Below are 7,076 nucleotides of genomic sequence, written 5' to 3' on the forward strand. Positions count from 1 at the left end.
TGTGCTCCACATTTTAGATATTTGATTGCAGGCTTAATGCTCTTTGCAAATGGACTAGCTGTACAGGAAGGCTGTTTGCATATGAACTGCTACAAACTTACATGAACCTTGTTATAAAAAACCCTTCTATTTTAAATTCTGCAATGAAAAGTCCTGTGAACAGTATGCCTTCTAAAAGTACATTCCAGCCGTTTCTAACTCCTGAGGGCCCTCTAGTGCATTGCATGCAAATGTGTTTAAGAAATGACAGTCTTCCACAGTAATAGGGAAAACTAGATCCTTTAACATATCAGAAATCATACATCCTTATATCGAAAAAGGTAACTGGCTTTAAAAATATAAGAATAATAATATATAGCAGTTACATAGTGCCATTCATCTGTAGTTCTAAAAGGGGACATATCATTGGCCTAATTTTACAGATGGGAAACCTGTGGCACAGAGAAGTTAAGTGACTCGCCCAAGGTCGGACAACAAGATAGTGGCAGAGCCAAGCATAGAACCCAGGACCTCTGATGCCTCCTCTGGTGCCCTATCCAACTAGACCATACAGGTTCCTATAAAATTAATGCTATCTGTAAAAATAATAAAAACTTCTTCATTCCACTTTCCTTATGACTCATAATAATGGAGAGAATCTCTTTTCCATTACTAATAATAATGGGAGAAGCACTCAAATGTGAACATATATTTAAGATAAATTCCAAGATTACTTACAATATTGTATGATTTGAAGTGGTTTTATTTTAAACTAAGTTGGCCTTTGTAGTCTTTATATGTGGATATTTTCTAAGTTGTGCATCAAGCTAGGTACCCCCTATACCTATAAATTTTCTGTGAGGACAATGCTCCTGTGAATTGTTTCCTCTAAACCTGATTTCTCTTTGTACCTTGGAAGGGAACAAGTGATCTGTAGACAGAAGAAAAGAGTTTTCTCCTTCTACTTATGGTTCCCTCTCTCTTATTCTATTTCAGGTTTTTACTGAGAACTTGAACTGACATTTTTCAAACTAGCAGGATTAATTCAAACAAGCTAACGAGGTGCATTAACAACTTTGCACTAATCTTGTTAGTACTTTTGGCTATACCACCCTGCTCTAAAGACTTGGATAGTCTTGGTTACTTATGTTTTCCTTTAGTTCATCCTCTTTAAACATTATAACCCACACAAACCTAATCCTACAGCTCTTTATAAAAGAGTATTGATGATTTGGAGCACAGTTTCACTCCCACTTTGCTTTGTAGGAGGAGCCCATGTAGTTAAAGTGGTGATGATCCGACAGAGAACACAGTTTGGAACTGTTTGGACAGAGAACACAGCAATGCCCCTCTGCCATGTACATTGGTCAAACTGGACAGTCTCTACGTAAAAGAATAAATGGACACAAATCAGATGTCAAGAATTATAACATTCATAAACCAGTCGGAGAACACTTCAATCTCTCTGGTCACGCAATCACAGACATGAAGGTCGCTATCTTAAAACAAAGAAACTTCAAATCCAGACTCCAGCGAGAAACTGCTGAATTGGAATTCATTTGCAAATTGGATACTATTAATTTAGGCTTAAATAGAGACTGGGAGTGGCTAAGTCATTATGCAAGGTAGCCTATTTCCTCTTGTTTTTTCCTACCCCCCCCCCCAGATGTTCTGGTTTAACTTGGTTTTAAACTTGGAGAGTGGTCAGTTTGGATGAGCTATTACCAGCAGGAGAGTGAGTCTGTGTGTGTATGGGGGTGGGTTTTTGGAGGGGGGTGAGGGAGTGAGAGAACATGGATTTGTGCAGGAAATGGCCTAGCTTCATTATCATGCACATTGTGTAAAGAGTTGTCACTTTGGATGGGCTATCACCAGCAGGAGAGTGAATTTGTGTGGGGGGGTGGAGGGTGAGAAATCCTGGATTTGTGCTGGAAATGGCCTAACCTGATGCTCACTTTAGATAAGCTATTACCAGCAGGACAGTGGGGTGGGAGGAGGTATTGTTTCATATTCTCTGTGTATATATAAAGTCTGCTGCAGTTTCCACGGTATGCATCTGATGAAGTGAGCTGTAGCTCACGAAAGCTCATGCTCAAATAAATTGGTTAGTCTCTAATGTGCCACAAGGACTCCTTTTTTTTTTTGCTAATACAGACTAACACGGCTGTTACTCTGAAACAGTTTGGGATTGTTGTTTTTCTGATGCTCCCTTAATACAATTATAGCAGAAATGCTTCCATTATTCTTGTGCTCTGGCAATATTGTTCTTTCTTGAAATGCAGCACCAATAATTTCTTTGGAATGGAAAGATGCCAAGAACTTGACTAATGTCTTCTAACCTGGGTGAGATCTTTTTCCAAAAATGTATACTTTGGCCTGAACTTTAAGGGACGCCCTTAAGAAATGTTCGTAGATTTTCGACTCCCATGACATGCAGCCATTCTGCCTTGTGCTGGGATCCTATTAGATCTCCCAGTGCTAATCAGTATTGAACTGGATATGGACTTGTTTAGAAATCTATCAAAGAACACAAAGGACGGTCCTGTAGCAAGTGTTATTTGTGTTTCCAGAGATGGCTCTCATCTCTGAATCAATACTGAACCAAAGCCCCTGCATAGTGCTAAAGAGGAACTGTTCCACTGGAGGTGCCTTCTTATAGATGGGGTGCAAAAGCCAAGGTCCCAAACGCCGGTGATCATAGATATTTCCTGAGTGTTATTTGAAAGGGTAGATTATTAACACTGGTGTTCTGGTCAAATTCCAACTCGGCTAATTGCACTTTGCCTCCCTAAATTTCTTCTGCAATTTCAATGAGATTCTGAATTCATCTTCACTTCCTGTCCTAAACTATTTTGTAGAATTGCTGTATGCCACTGCCAATTCATCTTCTTCCCATGTCACTAATTAAGTTATCACCTCCACAAATCTCTTCCTTGGCTTCCTTTCATTTACTGCATCAAATTCAAGTAACTTATCCAGAGCTTCATGGCCCTGCATAATTTTGCCCTCACTCCTGATCTCCTCTCCTCTTATTCATTACACTTGTTGCCTTCTCTTAATCCTCTCCATTTATGAATCCCCACTCTCAGCTTGTACCTTCTGATGCCAAGCAGCCTTCGGAGCTGAGAAGCTAATGGCCATTGCCAGTTTCAGAGATGCAGAAATATCAAGGCTAATATAAAAAGTAGTGTCTTGCCCTTTTCATTACAGACAGCCTTCAAAATGTAAACCAGTGGCTAGAACATAAGAACGGCCCTACTGGGTCAGACCAAAAATCCATCTAGCCCAATAGTCTGTCTTCCTACAGTGGCCAGTGCCAGGTGCCCCAGAGGGAATGAACAGAACAGGTAATCTTCAAAAAGAAAAGGAGTACTTGTGGCACCTTAGAGACTAACCAATTTATTTGAGCATAAGCTTTCGTGAGCTACAGCTCACTTCATCAGATGCATAAAGTGGAAAATGCAGTGAGGATGTTTTATACACACAGACCATGAAAAAATGGGTGTTTATCACTTCAAAAGGTTTTCTCTCCACCCACCCCACTCTCCTGCTGGTAATAGCTTATCTAAAGTGATCACTCTCCTTACAATGTGTATGATAATCAAGGTGGGCCATTTCCAGCACAGGGTTTAACAAGAACGTCTGAGGAACACTTCCTGGACACTACGGTGCTAATAAGCGATGGTCACATAAACACCACCCTATACCGGAAACCTACTGACCGCTATTCCTACCAACATGCCTCCAGCTTTCACCCAGACCACACACACGGTCCATTGTTTACAGCCAAGCTCTACGATACAACCGCATTTGCTCCAACCTCTCAGACAGAGACAAACACCTACAAGATCTCTATCAAGCATTCTTACAACTACAATACCCACCTGCTGAAGTGAAGAAGCGGACTGACAAAGCCAGAAGAGTACCCAGAAGTCACCTACTACAGGACAGAAAATAACAAAGAAAATAACAGAACGCCACTAGCCATCACCTTCAGCCCCCAACTAAAACCTCTCCAACACATTATCAAGGATCCTGAAGGATGACCCATCACTCTCACAAATCTTGGGAGACAGGCCAGTCCTTGCCCACAGACAGCCCCCCAACCTGAAGCAAATACTCACCAGCAACCACATAGCACACAACAGAACCACTAACCCAGGAACCTATCCTTGCAACAAAGCCCGTTGCCAACTGTGCCCACATATCTATTCAGGGGACACCATCACAGGGCCTAATAACATCAGCCACACTATCAGAGGCTCGTTCACCTGCACATCTACCAATGTGATATATGCCATCATGTGCCAGCAATGCTCCTCGGCCATGTACATTGGGCAAACTGGACAGTCTCTACGTAAAAGAATAAATGGACACAAATCAGATGTCCAGAATTATAACATTCATAAACCAGTCGGAGAACACTTCAATCTCTCTGATCACGCGATTACAGACATGAAAGTTGCGATATTACAACAGAAAAATTTCAAAACCAGACTCCAGCGAGAGACTGCTGAATTGGAATTCATTTGCAAATTGGATACAATTAACTTAGGCTTGAATAGAGACCAGGAGTGGCTAAGTCATTATGCAAGGTAACCTATTTCCCCTTGTTTTTTCCTCCCCCTCCCTCCCCCCACTGTTCCTCAGACGTTCTTGTTAAACCCTGTGCTGGAAATGGCCCACCTTGATTATCATACACATTGTAAGGAGAGTGATCACTTTAGATAAGCTATTACCAGCAGGAGAGTGGGGTGGGTGGAGAGAAAGTCATTTGAAGTGATAAACACCCATTTTTTCATGGTCTGTGTGTATAAAACATCCTCACTGCATTTTCCACTTTATGCATCCGATGAAGTGAGCTGTAGCTCACGAAAGCTTATGCTCAAATAAATTGGTTAGTCTCTAAGGTGCCACAAGTACTCCTTTTCTTTTTGTGAATACAGACTAACACGGCTGCTACTCTGAAACCGGTAATCATCAAGTGATCCATACCCTGTTGCTCATTCCCAGTTTCTGGCAAATAGAGGCTAGGGACACCATTCCTGCCCATCCTGGCTAATAGCAATTGATGGGCCTATCCTCCATGAATTTATCTAGTTCTTTTTTTAACCCTGTTAAGGTCTTGGCCTTCACAACATCCTCTGGCAAGGAGTTCCACAGTTTGACTGGGTGTTGTGTGAAGAAATACTTCCTTTATTTGTTTTAAACCTGCTGCCTATTAATTTCATTTGGTGACCCCTAGTTCTTGTGTTATGAGAAGTAGTAAACAACACTTCCTTATCTACTTTCTCTACTCCAGTCATAATTTTATAAACTTGAATCATATCTCCCCTTAGCTGTCTCTTTTCCATGCTGAAAAATCCCAGTCTTATTAATCACTCCTCATATGGAAGCCATTCCATACCCCTAATCATTTCTTTTTCTGAACCTTTTCCAATTCCAATATATCTTTTTTGAGATGGGCAACCACATCTGCACACAGTATTCAAGATGTGGGCGTACCAGGGATTTATATAGAGGCAACATGATATTTTCTGTCCCATTATCTATCCCTTTCTTAATTATTCCCAGCATGCTGTTCACTTTTTTGACTGCTGCTGCACATTGAGTGGATGTTTTGAGAGAACTATCCACAATGACTCCAAGATCTCTTTCTTGAGTGGTAACAGCTAATTTAGACCCCATCATTTTATATGTATAGTTGGGATTATGCTTTTCAATGTGCATTACTTTGCATTTATCAACATTAAATTTCATCTGCCATTTTGTTGCCCAGTCACCCAGTTTTGAGAGATCCTTTTGTAGCTCTTCGCAGTCTGCCTGGATCTTAACTATCTTTAGTAATTTTGTATCATATGCAAATTTTGCCACCTCACTGTTTACCCCTTTTTCCAGATCATTTATGAATATGTTGAATAGGACTGGTCCCAGAACAGACCCCTAGGGGACACCACTATTTACCTCTCTCCATTCTGAAAACTGACCATTTATATCTACCCTTTGTTTCCTATCTTTTAACCAGTTACCAGTCCATGAGAGCACCTTCCCTCTTATCCAGTGGTAGCTTACTTTGCGTAAGTGCCTTTGGTGAAGCTTTCTGTCAAAGGCTTTCTGAAAATCTAAGTACATTATATCCACTGGATCCCCTTGGTCCACATGCTTGTTGACCCCCTCAAAGAATTCAGACAACAAACTTGCCCCAAGGGTCATGTAATCGCTCCTCCTCCACCTGGAGAACTCCCTCGCAAAACTCCCCTGTTAGCCACTCCTGTTCGCTAGCTCCTCCGGTCACTGTTCACTAGCTAGGAATGTCAGTTTGTTTATTGACTTGTGAAATCCACCACCATCTGTACCTGAGTATTTGGAAGAAACCCAGCCCGATTTATGGCTCTAGGAGACAGTGCCACCCAAGCTGCTATTGCTTGTGCTAAGACTGCTTCAAGCTCCTGACCAGCTGGAAGCCTGCATCTATGCCAACTCTTCTACTAGGCAGTCAATGTGGCCTTTGGCCAAACTGTGGGCAGTTCAAATAGCATGAGCAGCAGCCTTCTCCAGCAGGCTAGTGGATTAGACATGGGACTGAATGTTAAGATATCTGCATTCAAACCAAAGCTCTGACCCAGACCCGTTTTGTTGTCTTAGGCAAGTTACTTAATCTCTCTGACTTAGATTCCACATCTCTAAAATTGGGATGATAAATAGTTACCTATTTTACAGGGACGTTGTTATAATTAATTCATGAGAATGCATGCTAAACCTCCAGTGCATGTGGCCTATGGTTGGAACAGCCTCCCACATACTGACAAGCCATACTCTGTACTCCGTGTCCCTCTTAACATTCAGGATTTCTTCCTCTTTCTTCTCACCTAAATCCCTCCTTGTGGCCCTTTCCTTCCTATATCTTCTCTTTGTTTGTCTATTCCACTTTACAATGTAAACTCTTTATGACAGAGCACGTTTCTTACTCTGTAAAACAAAATGCATATGAACAGCACAAGGGAAACCATTTATAATTACTTAGTGATAATGTTACTATTATCATGACAGCCTGCTTAACAGCTGTCATATTTCATCCCAGAAGTGCACAGTGCATG

The sequence above is a fragment of the Eretmochelys imbricata genome, chromosome 4 (genome assembly GCF_965152235.1).
Source record: "Eretmochelys imbricata isolate rEreImb1 chromosome 4, rEreImb1.hap1, whole genome shotgun sequence".
Classification (NCBI taxonomy): domain Eukaryota; kingdom Metazoa; phylum Chordata; order Testudines; family Cheloniidae; genus Eretmochelys; species Eretmochelys imbricata.